The sequence below is a fragment of the Trachypithecus francoisi genome, unplaced genomic scaffold (assembly GCF_009764315.1).
Source record: "Trachypithecus francoisi isolate TF-2019V2 unplaced genomic scaffold, Tfra_2.0 Lachesis_group11, whole genome shotgun sequence".
NCBI classification, from domain to species: domain Eukaryota; kingdom Metazoa; phylum Chordata; class Mammalia; order Primates; family Cercopithecidae; genus Trachypithecus; species Trachypithecus francoisi.
This window is the reverse complement of record NW_022681456.1, coordinates 86,116,910-86,132,383: the sequence shown is the minus strand read 5'-3', so window position 1 is coordinate 86,132,383 and position 15,474 is coordinate 86,116,910. Positions and strand designations below refer to the sequence as shown.

Genomic DNA, 15,474 nt, shown 5'->3' with positions numbered 1-15,474 from the left:
TTCAGGAATGAGGTCAAGGAGGAATATATGATATATTCATATGATATATAATCTATTCATTATAAAAATATTTAAAACTTTCCTATACTTCACTTTCGCTGAAGCTTAATTTTCGTGTTTTCACTTCTTTCTGGTGTATCTTATTTTATCAGCTCAAATGCAAAATTCTCAAAATCAAATATAATCATTTCTTCTCAGAATGAGCCATTATTTCATAATTAATACAGAACTTTGAAATGAATATAACAAAAGCATAGGCCTATACCATATCAATGTACCATGACCAAAGCATGGTTGGCCTTTTAAAATGTTGACAAAACTGTATCCCACAGTTGCAGATCTCATTTGACCTTATTCGTGTAATTTCCCCAAAAGTAACTTTATTTTCTTTCATATGGTGACTATAGATTACTACAAAACTAAGAATGAGCGTACAAGTCTTAGCCCATATAAACCATTAACATGAAAACTACAGTAAAACTTATTTTAGCCCATATAAATTGTTAACATGAAAACTACAGTAAAACTTACTGGGTTTGAACCACAGTAAAACTTACAGTAAAAATTCCCTAAGTTTGTTTACTGTGAAAGAATGAAATAAAATCTGCAGGGAATGGGCTAATACATAAATAAATACATGTAGATAGAAAAGAATATTTGTAATTACTTTTTAAACTATTGGGGAATATTCAAATTTAATGTGGATTTCCAATTACAACCGACATTTGTTATGACGAATGGGTGCTAGGATATTTTATTAGTTGGTTCTTGAAGAACTCAGACAATGTTGTGAAAATTGGGCTCTAAGAATTCTTTCACTTGAAATTTATGGAAAGTTGTAAAAGTCTCTGACTTATAATATTAACTTGGTTACATTTATTGATGTCCTTAATTGGGTTAATAAAAGTTGGACTATTGCAGCACTGAACTAATATCCATGTTATTGGATAATATCCAATTATTGGTTATATTATTGGTTAATATCCAAAGGCCTTTGCAATGATCTACATGTTATATACCCCTAAAATTCATATGTAGAAATCTATTCCACAGTGTGATGATATTTGGAGGTGGGATCTTTGGAACGTAATTAAGTAATGAAGGTGGAGCTCTCGTGAATGGAATTAGAGCCCTTATAAGAAGAGGCCAGAGAGCTAGTTCCCTCTCTTTCTCCCATGTGAGGCTACAATAAGAAGTTGGCAGTCTGCAACCTGGAAGAGGGCCCTCATCAGAACTCCACCATGCTGGTATTCTGATCTCAAACTTCCAGCCTCCATAAATATTATATTAATATTTAATAAATAAATATTAAATTAATTACATAAATATTAAATAAATATCTGTTGTTTATAAGCCACCTAGGCTATGGTACTTTGTTTTAATACCCAGGCTGACTAAAACAGTGACCTTGGAGTCAAAGAACTGGATTTATTTCCTGACTTGTTGGCTTTGTGAGTTTTAGAAAGTTATTTAACTTGTCTGTTCCTCAGGTTTCCTTACCTATAAAACAATTTTAATAATACTTATAAGACATTGTTGGAAGACTTATATATGATAACCCATGAAATCCAATAGAAAATATACCAAATAGAGATATTTTTGGCAAGATGGCCGAATAGGAACAGCTCCAGTCTCCAGCTCCCAGCGCCAGCAACACAGAAGATGGGTGATTTCTGCATTTTCAACTGAGGTACCGGGTTCATCTCACTAGGGAGTGCCGGACAATCAGTGCTGGTCAGCTGCTGCAGCCTGACCAGCGAGAGTTGAAGCAGGGTGAGGCATTGCCTCACCTGGGAAGTGCAAGGGGGAAGGGAATCCCTTTTCCTAGCCAGGGGAACTGAGACACACAACACCTGGAAAATCGGGTAACTCCCACCCCAATACTGCGCTTTACCAAGGGTCTTAGCAAATGGCACACCAGGAGATGATATCCCACACCTGGCCAGGAGGGTCCCATGCCCACGGAGACTCCCTCATTGCTAGCACAGCAGTCTGCTATCTAAAGGCAAGGCAGCAGCAAGGCTGGGGGAGGGGCACCTGCCATTGCCGAGGCTTAACTAGGTAAACAAAGCCCTAGGAAGCTCGAACTGGGTGGAGCCCACAGCAGCTCAAGGAGGCCTGCCTGACTCTGTATACTCCACCTCTGGGGACAGGGCACAGCTAAACAAACAAACAAAAAAAAGCAGCAGAAACCTCTGCAGACGCAAACGATCCTGTCTGACAGCTTTGAAGAGAGCAGTGGATCTCCCAACACGGAGGTTGAGATCTGAGAACGGAGACTGCCTGCTCAAGTGGGTCTCTGATCCCTGAGTAGCCTAACTGGGAGACATCCCCCACTAGGGGCAGACCGACACCCCACACCTCACACAGCAGGGTACACCCTTGAGATGAAGCTTCCAAAGCAAGAATCAGACAGGTACACTCGCTGTTCAGCAATATTCTATCTTCTGCAGCCTCTGCTGCTGATAACCAGGCAAACAGGGTCTGGAGTGGACCTCAAGCAATCTCCAACTGACCTACAGCTGAGGGTCCTGACTGTTAGAAGGAAAACTAACAAACAGGAAGGACACCCACACCAAAACCCCATCAGTACGTCACCATCGTCAGAGACCAAAGGCAGATAAAACCACAAAGATGGGGAAAAAGCAGGGCAGAAAAGCTGGAAATTCAAAAACTAAGAGCGCATCTCCCCTCCAAAGGAATGCAGCTCATCGCCAGCAACGGATCAAAGCTGGACGGAGAATGACTTTGATGAGTTGAGAGAAGAAGGCTTCAGTCCATCAAACTTCTCAGAGCTAAAGAAGGAATTACGTACCCAGCACAAAGAAACTAAAAATCTTGAAAAAAGAATGGAATAATGGATAACTAGAATAATCAATGCAGAGAAGGCCATAACGAACTGACAGAGATAAAAACCATGACACGAGAAATACATGACAAATGCACAAGCTTCAGTAACTGACTCGATCAACTGGAAGAAAGAGTATCAGCAATTGAGGATCAAATGAATGAAATGAAGCGAGAAGAGAAGTCTAAAGAAAAAAGAGGAAAAAGAAAGGAACAAAGCCTTCAAGAAGTATGGAATTATGTGAAAAGACCAAATCTACGTCTGATTGGGGTGCCTGAAAGTGAGGGGGAAAATGGAACCAAGTTGGAAAACACTCTTCAGGATATCATCCAGGAGAACTTCCCCAACCTAGTAAGGCAGGCCAACATTCAAATTCAGGAAATACAGAGAACGCCACAAAGATACTCCTCAAGAAGAGCAACTCCAAGACACATAATTGTCAGATTTACCAAAGTTGAAATGAAGGAAAAAAATTTTTTGTTCAGGGCAGCCAGAGAGAAAGGTCAGGTAACCCACAAAGGGAAGGGAAGCCCATAGACTAACAGCAGATCTCTCGGCAGAAACTCTACAAACCAGAAGAGAGTGGGGGCCAGTATTCAACATTCTTAAAGAAAAGATTTTTCAACCCAGAATTTCATATCCAGCCAAACTAAGTTTTGTAAGTAAAGGAGAAATAAAATCCTTTACAGATAAGCAAATGCTTAGAGATTTTGTCACCACCAGGCCTGCCTTACAAGAGACCCTGAAGGAATCACTAAACATGGAAAGGAACAACTGGTACCAGCCATTGCAAAAACATGCCAAAATGTAAAGACCATTGATGCTAGGAAGAAACTTCATCAACTAACGAGCAAAATAACCAGCTAATATCATAATGACAGGATCAAGTTCACACACAACAATATTAACCTTAAATGTAAATGGACTAAATGGTCCAAGTAAAAGACACAGACTGGCAAACTGGATAAAGAGTCAAGACCTATCAGTTTGTTGTATTCAGGAGACCCATCTCACATGCAGAGACACACATAGGCTCAAAATAAAGGGATGGAGGAAGATCTACCAATCAAATGGAGAACAAAAAAAAAGGAGGGGTTGCAATCCTAGACTCTGATAAAACAGACTTTAATCCATCAAAGATCAAAAGAGACAAGGCCATTACATAATGGTAAAGGGATCAATTCAACAGGAAGAGCTATTCTAAATATATATGCACCCAATGCAGGAGCACCCAGATTCATAAAGCAAGTCCTTAGAGACTTATGAAGAGACTGAGACTCCCATACAATAATAATGGGAGACTTCAACACCCCACTGTCAACATTAGACAGATCAACGAGACAGAAAGTTAACAAGGATATCCAGGAATTGAACTCATCTCTGCACCAAGCAGACCTAATAGACATCTACAGAACTCTCCACCCCAAATCAACAGAATATACATTCTTCTCAGCACCACATCGCACTTATTCCAAAATTGACCACATAATTGGAAGTAAAGCACTCCTCAGCAAATGTACAAGAACAGAAATTATAACAAACTGTCTCTCAGACCACAGTGCAATCAAACTAGAACTCAGGACTAAGAAACTCAATCAAAACCGCTCAACTACATGGAAACTGAACAACCTGCTCCTGAATGACTACTGGGTACATAACGAAATGAAGGCAGAAATAAAGATGTTCTTTGAAACCAATGAGAACAAAGATACAACATACCAGAATCTCTGGGACACATTTAAAGCAGTGTGTAGAGGGAAATTTATAGCACTAATTGCCCACAAGAGAAAGCTGGAAAGATCTAAGATTGACACCCTAACATCACAATTAAGGGAACTAGAGAAGCAAGAGCAAACACATTCAAAAGCTAGCAGAAGGCAAGAAATAACTAAGATCAGAGCAGAACTGAAGGAGATAGAGACACAAAAAACCCTCCAAAAAATCACTGAATCCAGGAGTTGGTTTTTTGAAAAGATCAACAAAATTGATAGACTGCTAGCAAGACTAATAAAGAAGAAAAGAGAGAAGAATCAAATAGATGCAATAAAAAATGATAAAGGGGATATCACCACCAACCCCACAGAAATACAAACTACCATCAGAGAATACTATAAACGCCTCTATGCAAATTAACTAGAAAATCTAGAAGAAATGGATAATTTCCTGCACACTTACACTCACCCAAGACTAAACCAGGAAGAAGTTGAATCCCTGAATAGACCAATAGCAGGCTCTGAAATAGAGGCAATAATTAATTGCCTACCAACCAAAAACAGTCCAGGACCAGACGGATTCACAGCTGAATTCTACCAAAGGTACAAGAAGGAGCTGGTACCATTCCTTCTGAAACTATTCCAATCAACAGAAAAAGAGGGAATCCTCCCTAACTCATTTTATGAGGCCAACATCATCCTGATACCAAAGCCTGGCAGAGACACAACAAAGAAAGAGAATTGTAGACCAACATCCCTCATGGACATCGATGCAAAAATCCTCAATAAAATACTGGCAAACCGAATCCAGCAGCGCATCAAAAAGCTTATCCACCATGATCAAGTGGGCTTCATCCCTGGGATGCAAGGCTGGTTCAACATATGCAAATCAGTAAACGTAATCCAGCATATAAACAGAACCAAAGACAAAAACCACATGATTATCTCAATAGATGCAGAAATGGCCTTTGACAAAATTCAACAGCCCTTCATGCTAAAAACTCTCAATAAAATCGGTATTGATGGAACATATCCCAAAATAATAAGAGCTATTCATGACAAACCCACAGCCAATATCACACTGAATGGGCAAAAACTGGAAGCATTCCCTTTGAAAACTGGCACAAGACAGGGATGCCCTCTCTCACCACTCCTATTCAACATAGTGTTGGAAGTTCTGGCTAGGGCAATCAGTCAAGAGAAAGAAATCAAGGGTATCCAGTTAGGAAAAGAAGAAGTCAAATTGTCCCTGTTTGCAGATGACATGATTGTATACTTAGAAAATCTCCTTAAGCTGATAAGCAACTTCAGCAAAGTCTCAGGATACAAAATTAATGTGCAAAAATCACAAGCATTCTTATACACCAGTAACAGACAAACAGAGAGCCAAATCATGAGTAAACTCCCATTCACAATTGCTTCAAAGAGAATAAAATACCTAGGAATCCAACTTACAAGGGATGTAAAGGACCTCTTCAAGGAGAGTTACAAACCACTGCTCAGTGAAATAAAAGAGGACACAAACAAATGGAAGAGCATACCATGCTCATCGATAGGAAGAATCAATATCGTGAAAATGGCCATACTGCTCAAGGTAATTTATAGATTCAATGCCATCCCCATCAAGCTACCAATGACTTTCTTCACAGAATTGGAAAAAACTGCTTCAAAGTTCATATGGAACCAAAAAAGAGCCCGCATTGCCAAGACACTCCTAAGTTGAAAGAACAAAGCTGGAGGCATCACGCTACCTGACTTCAAACTATACTACAAGGCTACAGTAACCAAAACAGCATGGTACTGGTACCAAAACAGAGATATAGACCAATGGAACAGAACAGAGTCCTCAGAAATAATACCACACATCTACAGCCATCTGATCTTTGACAAACCTGACAAAAACAAGAAATGGGGAAAGGATTCCCTATTTAATAAGTGGTGCTGGGAAAATTGCCTAGCTATATGTAGAAAGCTGAAACTGGATTCTTTCCTTACTCCTTATATGAAAATTAATTCAAGATGGATTAGAGACTTAAATGTTAGACCTAATACCATAAAAACCCTAAAAGAAAACCTTGGTAATACCATTCAGGACATAGGCATGGGCAAGGACTTCATGTCTAAACACCAAAAGCAACGGCAGCAAAAGCCAAAATTGACAAATGGGATCTCATTAAACTAAAGAGCTTCTGCACAGCAAAAGAAACTACCGTAAGCGTGAACAGGCAACCTACAGAATGGGAGAAAATTTTTGCAATCTACTCATCTGACAAAGGGCTAATATCCAGAACCTACAAAGAACTCAAACAAATTTGCAAGAAAAAAACAAACCCATCAAAAAGTGGGCAAGAGATATGAACAGACATTTCTCAAAAGAAGACATTCATACAGCCAACAGGCACATGAAAAAATGCTTGTCATCGCTGGCCATCAGAGAAATGCAAATCAAAACCACAGTGAGATACCATCTCACACCAGTTAGAATGGCAATCATTAAAAAGTCAGGAAACAACAGGTGCTGGAGAGGATGTGGAGAAATAGGAACACTTTTACACTGTTGTTGGGATTGTAAACTAGTTCAACCATTATGGAAAACAGTATGGCAATTCCTCAAGGATCGAGAACCAGAAGTACCATATGACCCAGCCATCCCATGACTGGGTATATACCCAAAGGATTATAAATCATGCTGCTATAAAGACACATGCACACATATGTTCATTGTGGCACTATTCACAATAGCAAAGACTTGGAATCAACCCAAATGTCCATCAGTGACAGACTGGATTAAGAAAATGTGGCACATATACACCATGGAATACTATGCAACCATAAAAAAGGATGAGTTTGTGTCCTTTGTAGGGACATGGATGCAGCTGGAAACCATCATTCTCAGCAAACTATCGCAAGAACAGAAAACCAAACACCACATGTTCTCACTCATAGGTGGGAACTGAGCAATGAGATCACCTGGACTCGGGAAGGGGAACATCACACACCGGGGCCTATTATGGAGAGGGAGAAGGGGGAAGGGATTGCATTGGGAGTTATACCAGATGTAAAGGACGAGTTGATGGGTGCTGACGAGTTGATGGGTGCAGCACACCAACATGGCACAAGTATACATATGTAACAAATCTGCATGTTATGCACATGTACCCTAGAACTTAAAGTATAATAATAATAAAAATAAATAAATAAATAAAATTTTTTAAAAAAGAAAATATGCCAAATAACAGCAGGAATCTTGTCTGACTTGTTATCTATCCTATTCTCAATTAGAGTAATGCCTATTAACACATATTTGGTGCTTAAGAAATATCAGTTCAGGCCGGGCGTGGTGGCTTAAGCCTGTAATCCCAGCACTTTGGGAGGCCGAGACGGGCGAATCATGAGGTCAGGAGATCGAGACCATCCTGGCTAACACGGTGAAACCCCGTCTCTACTAAAAAATACAAAAACTAGCTGGGCGAGGTGGCGGGCGCCTATAGTCCCAGCTACTCGGGAGGCTGAGGCAGGAGAATAGCGGGAACCCGGGAGGCGGAGCTTGCAGTGAGCTGAGATCCAGCCACTGCACTCCAGCCTGGGTGACAGAGCAAGACTCCGTCTCAAAAAAAAAAAAAAAAAGAAATATCAGTTAAATGAATAAATGTAAAATAAGTGACCTTTGGATATATTAATCACTCAAGAAGATTGATTATTATATTTATTATTATTATTATTATCTCATAAGGGTTAAAAGTAAAACTCAAATGAAATCTGCACCATTTTCTCACTCTTCTAGAGATATACCACCAATCTAGTTTTAATACTGTCTGGATCCAATTATATTATAGCAGCTGCGCTTCGCTTATATCTTCTAATTGGTTCTAAACTCTTGAGTATATTCAAAACTTTCTAACATCAATCTTACATGTCATCACAGTGTTATACACTAAACTCCTACAGTGGACCCACAGAAGCCCTCATTCTTACTCTTCTCTATAAAACCACTTCAAAGTCTATGTGGTGATTTCACTTGGAGCCTGATCCTTATCAGACCGTAACCTTGATTTATGTGTAAGTCCTGTTCGTACTCCTATTTACCATGTAGGCCTACTTGAACTTGCTTATTCATTACATTTTTTAACCTCTTATTCATTAGTAACTAAATGGCCCATCAGAGACTCAGTCTTTCGCCAGCTTTGTGACACATGAGAACACTTTGTTGTGGAAAAGAGGTACTGTGTTTATTAGGTATTACAAAACTTCATGGTTATTCAGCTATAAAGTTGGAAATGCTAACCCATCTAATCATCTTACTTTTAAAATAGTAAATAAGATGTATTCTTAAATTATTTTAAATTAGTTACTAGATACATATTAGATACCAGGGCCAGTGTTTGACAGTTTATTATAAATCATTACTAATGTCATGACAACCCTGCCAGGCTGGTATTAGTACCTCAATTTTATAGATAAGAAAGGTGAGTAACTTGTCACGGGCTGTGTAGCTAATACATCTGACATTTATTCATTGGTTTACTATATTCCAGGCACTACACTAAATGCTTGACACACATTTTCTCATCTACCCTCACAACGACCTTAGAGGTAACAGTGACACACATCCTTGCACTTTTCATTCCCAAACATTTCCTAAATGATGAAGACGTTGTTCTTGTGACCAAGGACTAGTGGAAGCCAAGGTCAGGGAATATCTGTATCTGGAAATGTTTGTTGCACTAACAAGAAAGGTCACATAATAAGATTTCACATGTTGTGTGTTTCCCACCAGTAAATATTTCTTTGATTTAGCAATTTTCCTCTGTTATCCTATTGAGGCAGGAGAATAGGGTATGGAGGCAGTGAGCCTAAGGACTTCCTAGAACTAAATCAAATGGAAAAAACCCCAACTTTCTATGCCCAAGTAAGTAACTTTGTAACTTCACTTCAGCTATGACAGGAAACATCCTCTTCATTTGTATAGGGTGTACACCAAGTAAATAACCTTGTAAGCTTACTTCATCCTCTTCATTTGCATAGGGAATACACCAAGTAACCAATGGGACACCTCTAGAGGGTATCTAAACCTCAGAAAATTCTGTAACTGGTGCTCATGAGCTGCTTGCTCAAGCCTGCTCCCACTCTGTGGCATGTACTTTCTTTTAAATAAATCTGTGCTTTTCTTTTGTTGCATTATTTGTGCATTTTGTCCAATTCTTCGTTCAAAATGCCAAGAACCTGGACACCCTCCACCAGTAATACTTTTAGTAGAATTATTTATTAGATCATATTTTGCCTAATATAACTTTTCAATACTTAAGTAAATAAAAAAAGAAATTTATTATAACATAGTGAGTCTAATAATAATGGTATAATTAAATTTTGGTAAGAGTATGCCCTTAATTCTTTTATTCAATCAATTAAAACACCAATCAATAGCTGAATTAAGTTTGGGAATCCAAATAAAGAGGAAGTCTCAAGAAGTGACTAATTCTATCACTGAATGATAAAACATATTCTTTTATTTAGAATGGAAGAGTTTCTAGAAAATTAGCTGGTTTTTCACCAGGGAGGGGTTAAGGAGAAGGTGATTTCAGGGACCAGTGGAATACAAGAGGGAACAAGGAAAAGGTTACAATCAAGGCTGGCCTGGGGATACTCAAGGTGAATCAATTAAGGATATTAAAAATGGTATCAACAATACCAATTTGGTTACTTCGCCCTTTATTCTACAACTATATAGATTTGGCCTATGTTGCTCTGCAGATAATTAAGATTTCATTTCGTTTGTAAAAGTATTTGTATTTAGTCTGTGAAAGTATTAGTTACCTATCCATAGCACCTCACAGGATACATCCTTTACATAGTGGGTTCCCAAGAAGATGTAACACCCTTATCTCAATTATTTCTTTGCATATCAATTGACAGTGATAATACATAAAAGCACTCTGTTTTGTTGATGGCATTTTATGTCTGCCTGATAATCAAAAGAAGGTAGTCTGCTACATTAATAGTTAGAATAGAAAATTTCCAACAGTGAGATGCATTGTATTCAGACTTCTCATCCAGCACTTTTGAATGGTGTGAATTATCAAGGATACTTGCTATGGTCTGATCCAAAAAAAAGCCAGTGAGGAATTTCATAAAGCGTTCTTGATTAGGACCCAGTCACTGTGTTGGAGTTAGTGATATGGTGGCACAGACCTCTCTGGGATGGAGGCCTCAGTCTGTGAATGATGTTATTGAAAACAACTCATAAGGGCTCAATAACATGAGGTAATATTATCATTTGTAGTCTACTAGTCTTTTAAAGTCTTGAGGGCAAAAAAGAACAAATGGATGGTCCCTTCCCTTGACTGTTTTATAAGGGCCTAACACAGTTTTGCTGTTTAATGCGGCCATTATGCTTATTTGGGCAAATGGTTATCTCAAATACGTGATATGTAGTACAGTCAATTTCTTCCTTAAAAATATGTCTTTTTTCTCAACTCCTCTTGCATTTTGAGGATAGTGCAAGAATTATTTTACATGGAAAAATGTATGGATTTTGTATTGAGTCAGTGGCATAACACCTTCAATGCTTCTCTTTTTATACTTTTGCCAAGGAATGAAATGGGAATACCAATACTTATGCTACTACCGCTGGCAATAACAACATGCCATCTCCAATGGCGAACAAAGCATTATCTATCTTAAAAGAGAGAAAGTTAAGTTTATCCACAGTGAAATATTTGAAAATATAGAAACACAGAGAATGTAATATCATAGAAAGAGCCCCACAGAATTAACAGACATTAATAATGAAAGGGACAGCAGTGTGTTGGTATTAAACAGAACCTCATTTTCCTGAACTCCATTTCAACTTCTCATTCCTATTTCATCTCTTGGCAAAAGTATAGAAACAGAGGCATCGAAGGTGTTATCCCACATACTCAAGCACTGGTCAAGGCAATGATGACTGCTGTGGTACAAGTTTCCACACCTTAAATCAGCACTGAGTCTTACAGATGCATTTAGTATTACAAGAAAGAACCTTGAAAACAAACCATTTCTATTGTGTTGAGCCTGTGGTCTACAAACCTCTAGGCATTCATAAACAACTCTCAATATTTCAGTGTTCTAAGAGAAATCACATAGCTACCTAAGTTTGTGCATGCTAAATAAAACCTTGTTTCTTTGTTTTTGGCTGAAATACCAACTCAGGGTGGCAGCCATGGTTATCTTATGCTAACAAAAACGTCTTTGGCTAATATAATAAAAATTGTTCCACTTTGGGAGGCCAAGGTAGGCGGATCACGAGGTCAGGAGATCGAGACCATCCTGGCTAACACGGTGAAACCCCGTCTCTACTAAAATATACAAAAAATTAGCTGAGCATGGTGGTAGGCGCCTGTAGTCCCAGCTACTGGGGAGGCTGAGGCAGGAGAATGGCATGAACTCGGGAGGCGGAGCTTGCAGTGAGCTGAGATCGCACCACTGCACTCCAGCCTGGGCAACAGAGCGAGACTGTGTCTCTAAAATAAAATAAAATAAAATAAAATAAAATAAAATAGTAAATAAAAATAAAAATCGTTCAAAACATGGGACCCAACGGGGGAAAATAGTAACAGGTTAGGGCTCTTGATGGCCTAACTACAGTAGTCCAATCTGTCCCCCATTTTGAGGACACTAAGACTTGCAGAGGTGAAATTATTTGCCCAAAACCACTACCCGAGAGAACACCCTGTTCAGCAAAGGTATTTTAAAACCATAGCACATAACATTCTATGCCTGCTTACTTTTTAGATAAAAGAAGAATGTGAAGCCGGTGGCCCGCCTGATGGTGGATAGGTGTGTTTTTCTAAACTTCAGCAGCCTTCTCTCACAGTAAGTAATCTCAGTCATTATCCTCAGCCAGGTTTCCTCCTATAAGATAGAAATATCAACCCCTATCTGTTATGGTATTGATAAGAATTGCATGTTAAGTCAACCACTCCTTTAACACACTGCAGAAACTTCAGTAAATGCTACCTATTATTATTAGATATGCTAGACCAGTAGTTCTCAAAGTGTGGTCATCAGAACAGCAGCATCATCTGGAAATTTGTAAAAATGCAAACTATTGAGCCTCACCCTAAACTTACTAAATCAGAAACTTTTCAGGTAGGGCCCAGCAATCTGTTTTTTGTTTTGTTTTGCTTTAATTTGAGATGGGGTCTCACTTTGTCACCCAGGCCGGAGGGCAGTGGTATGATCTCGGCTCACTGCAACCTCCACCTCCTGGGCTCAAGTGATCTTCCCACCTCAGCCTCCCGAGTGGCTGGGACCATGTGCCATCACGAGCAGCTAATTTTTTGTAAATTTTGTTGTTGTTGTTGTTGTAGAGATGGGGTTTCACCATGTTGCCTAGGCTGGTCTCAAACTCCTGAGCTCAAGTGATCTGCCTGCCTCGGCCTCCGAAAGTGTTGGGATTACAGGCATGAACCACCATGCCCGGCCCAATGTGATTTTTAAACCTTTCAGATGTTTCCAACGCACAAAGTTTGATAATTAGGTCCCACCATGACAAAACAAAACTGAAATTCCCCTGAGGATATATTTGTACTTACAAGCATTTTGTTATGTTTATCATTTGCACATTTTAAGGCATAAATTAGCAGTAATATTGGGAATTAATTTTAATAATATGGCTAGCTAAAAACTTGATGATGGGCAGGATAAAGAGAAAGCCTGAACACTCAGTGCCACTCCCTAGGCATGCTAAACAGAGAGCCTGTAGCAGAAAAGATTGTCAGAAGAGAGAGGAAGCCCTTGCATATGGATAGAGGGAGGGAAAAAGAATTCTTCCTTAATTATTCAGAAATCTGGGGCCGGGCGCGGTGGCTCAAGCCTGTAATCCCAACACTTTGGGAGGCCGAGACGGGCGGATCACGAGGTCAGGAGTTCGAGACCATCCTGGCTAACACGGTGAAACCCCGTCTCTACTAAAAAATACAAAAAACTAGTCGGCGAGGTGGCGGGTGCCTGTAGTCCCAGCTACTCGGGAGGCTGAGGCAGGAGTATGGCGTAAACCCGGGAGGCGGAGCTTGCAGTGAGCTGAGATCCGGCCACTGTACTCCAGCCTGGGCGACAGAGCAAGACTCCGTCTCAAAAAAAAAAAAAAAAAAGAAAAGAAAAGAAATCTGGGCCGGGCCTGGTGGCTCACTCCTGTAATCCCAGCACTTTGGGAGGCCATGGGGGAGGACTGCTGAGGCCAGGAATTTGAGACCACCCTGAGGCAACGTGGCAAAATCTTGGCCTCAGCAACAAAATAAATAAATAAATACATAAAATCAATCTCTTTCTCTCTCTCTCTCTCTCTCTCTCTCTCTCTCCAACCGATTACCTGGAGTGTTAACAACAAAAATTCCAGATCCTTGGCCAGACAGGGAACTCACGTTTGTAATCACAACACTTTGGAAGGCCTAGGCAGGAAGATCACTTGCCCCCAGGAGTTCCAGAGCAGCCTGGGCAACACAGGGAGACCATATCTCTACATCAAAAAAATAGCCAGCTGTAGTGGCGCGCGCCTGTAGTCCCAGCTACCCGGGGAACTGAGGTGGAAGAATCGCCTGAGCTGGGGGAGGTCAAGACTGCTGCAGTGACTCGTGATGGCACCACTGCACTCCAGCCTTGGTAACAGAGGGAGATCCTGTCTCAAAATAAAATAAAAAATCTGCATTGTATGGTGGAGAAAGGCTGTCTCTGCCTATGCCATTCCTTCTAACTAAACGTCTTGCTTCCTGTTCTCTACCCAGCCTAGTCCTTTGGTTAGCATCTCCTCAACTCCAAAAGTCTCAGGCATCCATTTGGCCAGTATCTTTCAATCCAGAACCTCGCAGAAGTCTTCCCCTTTGTGTTCCCTTCACTCCAGGGCCTTATCCAAATGCGCACATTTTGCCCTTTGACAATTTGTCTTTTTTGTTATTCTGCTTCTCCTTACGGGAAACTGCTCTTTATGGGCTATTAAAAAAAGTGCCCCTTTCAGTAACTATCCCCAGCAAGGGTCTCAAGAGCCATTTCTCTCCCACCTCCGGAAATAAGACGGCACCGCGGTGGGGCGGAGCCAGGAGAACGGCGGCTCTCTCGGCCAACGGGCTTGCTTCCCACCGCGCGGAGACTCCTGGGAGGAGAATTTCAGTTTTTTGGCTTTTGGTTATGTTTTGTTTTGTTTTTCTTCTTGGATGGAAGCAGCACCCTAATTCTTGGGCTTCTGTGCCGTTTAGCATGTGCTTTCCTGAATCTCAAGGCCCATCCCCTACCTTTCTCTGTCCAGGCAGCTCTGAAAGAGTGGAAGGGTGGCTCACCCATCTCTGAAAAGGAGATTCCCCAGCACCGTGAGCTACTGTGTGATTTTGGGACTCTCCTGGCCTCCTGAGGGTCCCTCCAGCTCCCCTGGGGCCTTCTGCCCATGTCACTATGAGGTCTTCCTGTTATGAGCCCACACTTCTAGGGTGGGAAAGATTAAGAATTTTGGAAAATTCTTAATCTTTTAAATAATTCTTAATCTTAATTTTTGTTTTCAGAAGAACCTGGAAGGGAAGTTTTCTGAAGACAAACGTTTTCCTAGAAATGGAAGAGGTGGAAAAAGACCCATTATACAATCAGTGCAGGTAAAGTGAACAGAAGGAAGATGGAATAAGCAGAGGATGTGTTGCGTATTCCGTTTTCTTTGGGAAATTTTCCCTTTCTTTTAAGAAGTGAAAAGCCCCTACGTTTTGGTGACTATAAGAGGAGCATTCCTCCTTGCAGTCTTATTTGGGGGCTCTCTCCCTTCTCTTACTTTTTTTGTCTTTCTAAAAAAGGTCTTCCTTAATTTTTTCAGAGTAGGTGATTTCATTTATAAGGCCTTAGGAATATGCACACTTTGTTTTCCTTAGTCTGTAGCAGTGGTCCCCAACCTTTTTGGCA

The 15,474-nt window shown here is 40.3% G+C and overlaps 1 long non-coding RNA gene across 1 annotated transcript in view; it reads right to left on the bottom strand.

Moving 5' to 3' along the window:
• The window catches only part of LOC117090207, a 34,070-nt gene extending 19,426 nt beyond the window's left edge, over positions 1 to 14,644 (bottom strand). The window contains exons 1-2 of the long non-coding RNA XR_004439931.1: positions 14,595 to 14,644; positions 12,324 to 12,450 (exon numbers count right to left, since the gene is read on the bottom strand). This is a non-coding gene — a long non-coding RNA (uncharacterized LOC117090207). The remainder of the gene's footprint in view (positions 1 to 12,323; positions 12,451 to 14,594) is intronic.
• Between the last annotated feature and the right edge of the window lie 830 nt (positions 14,645 to 15,474).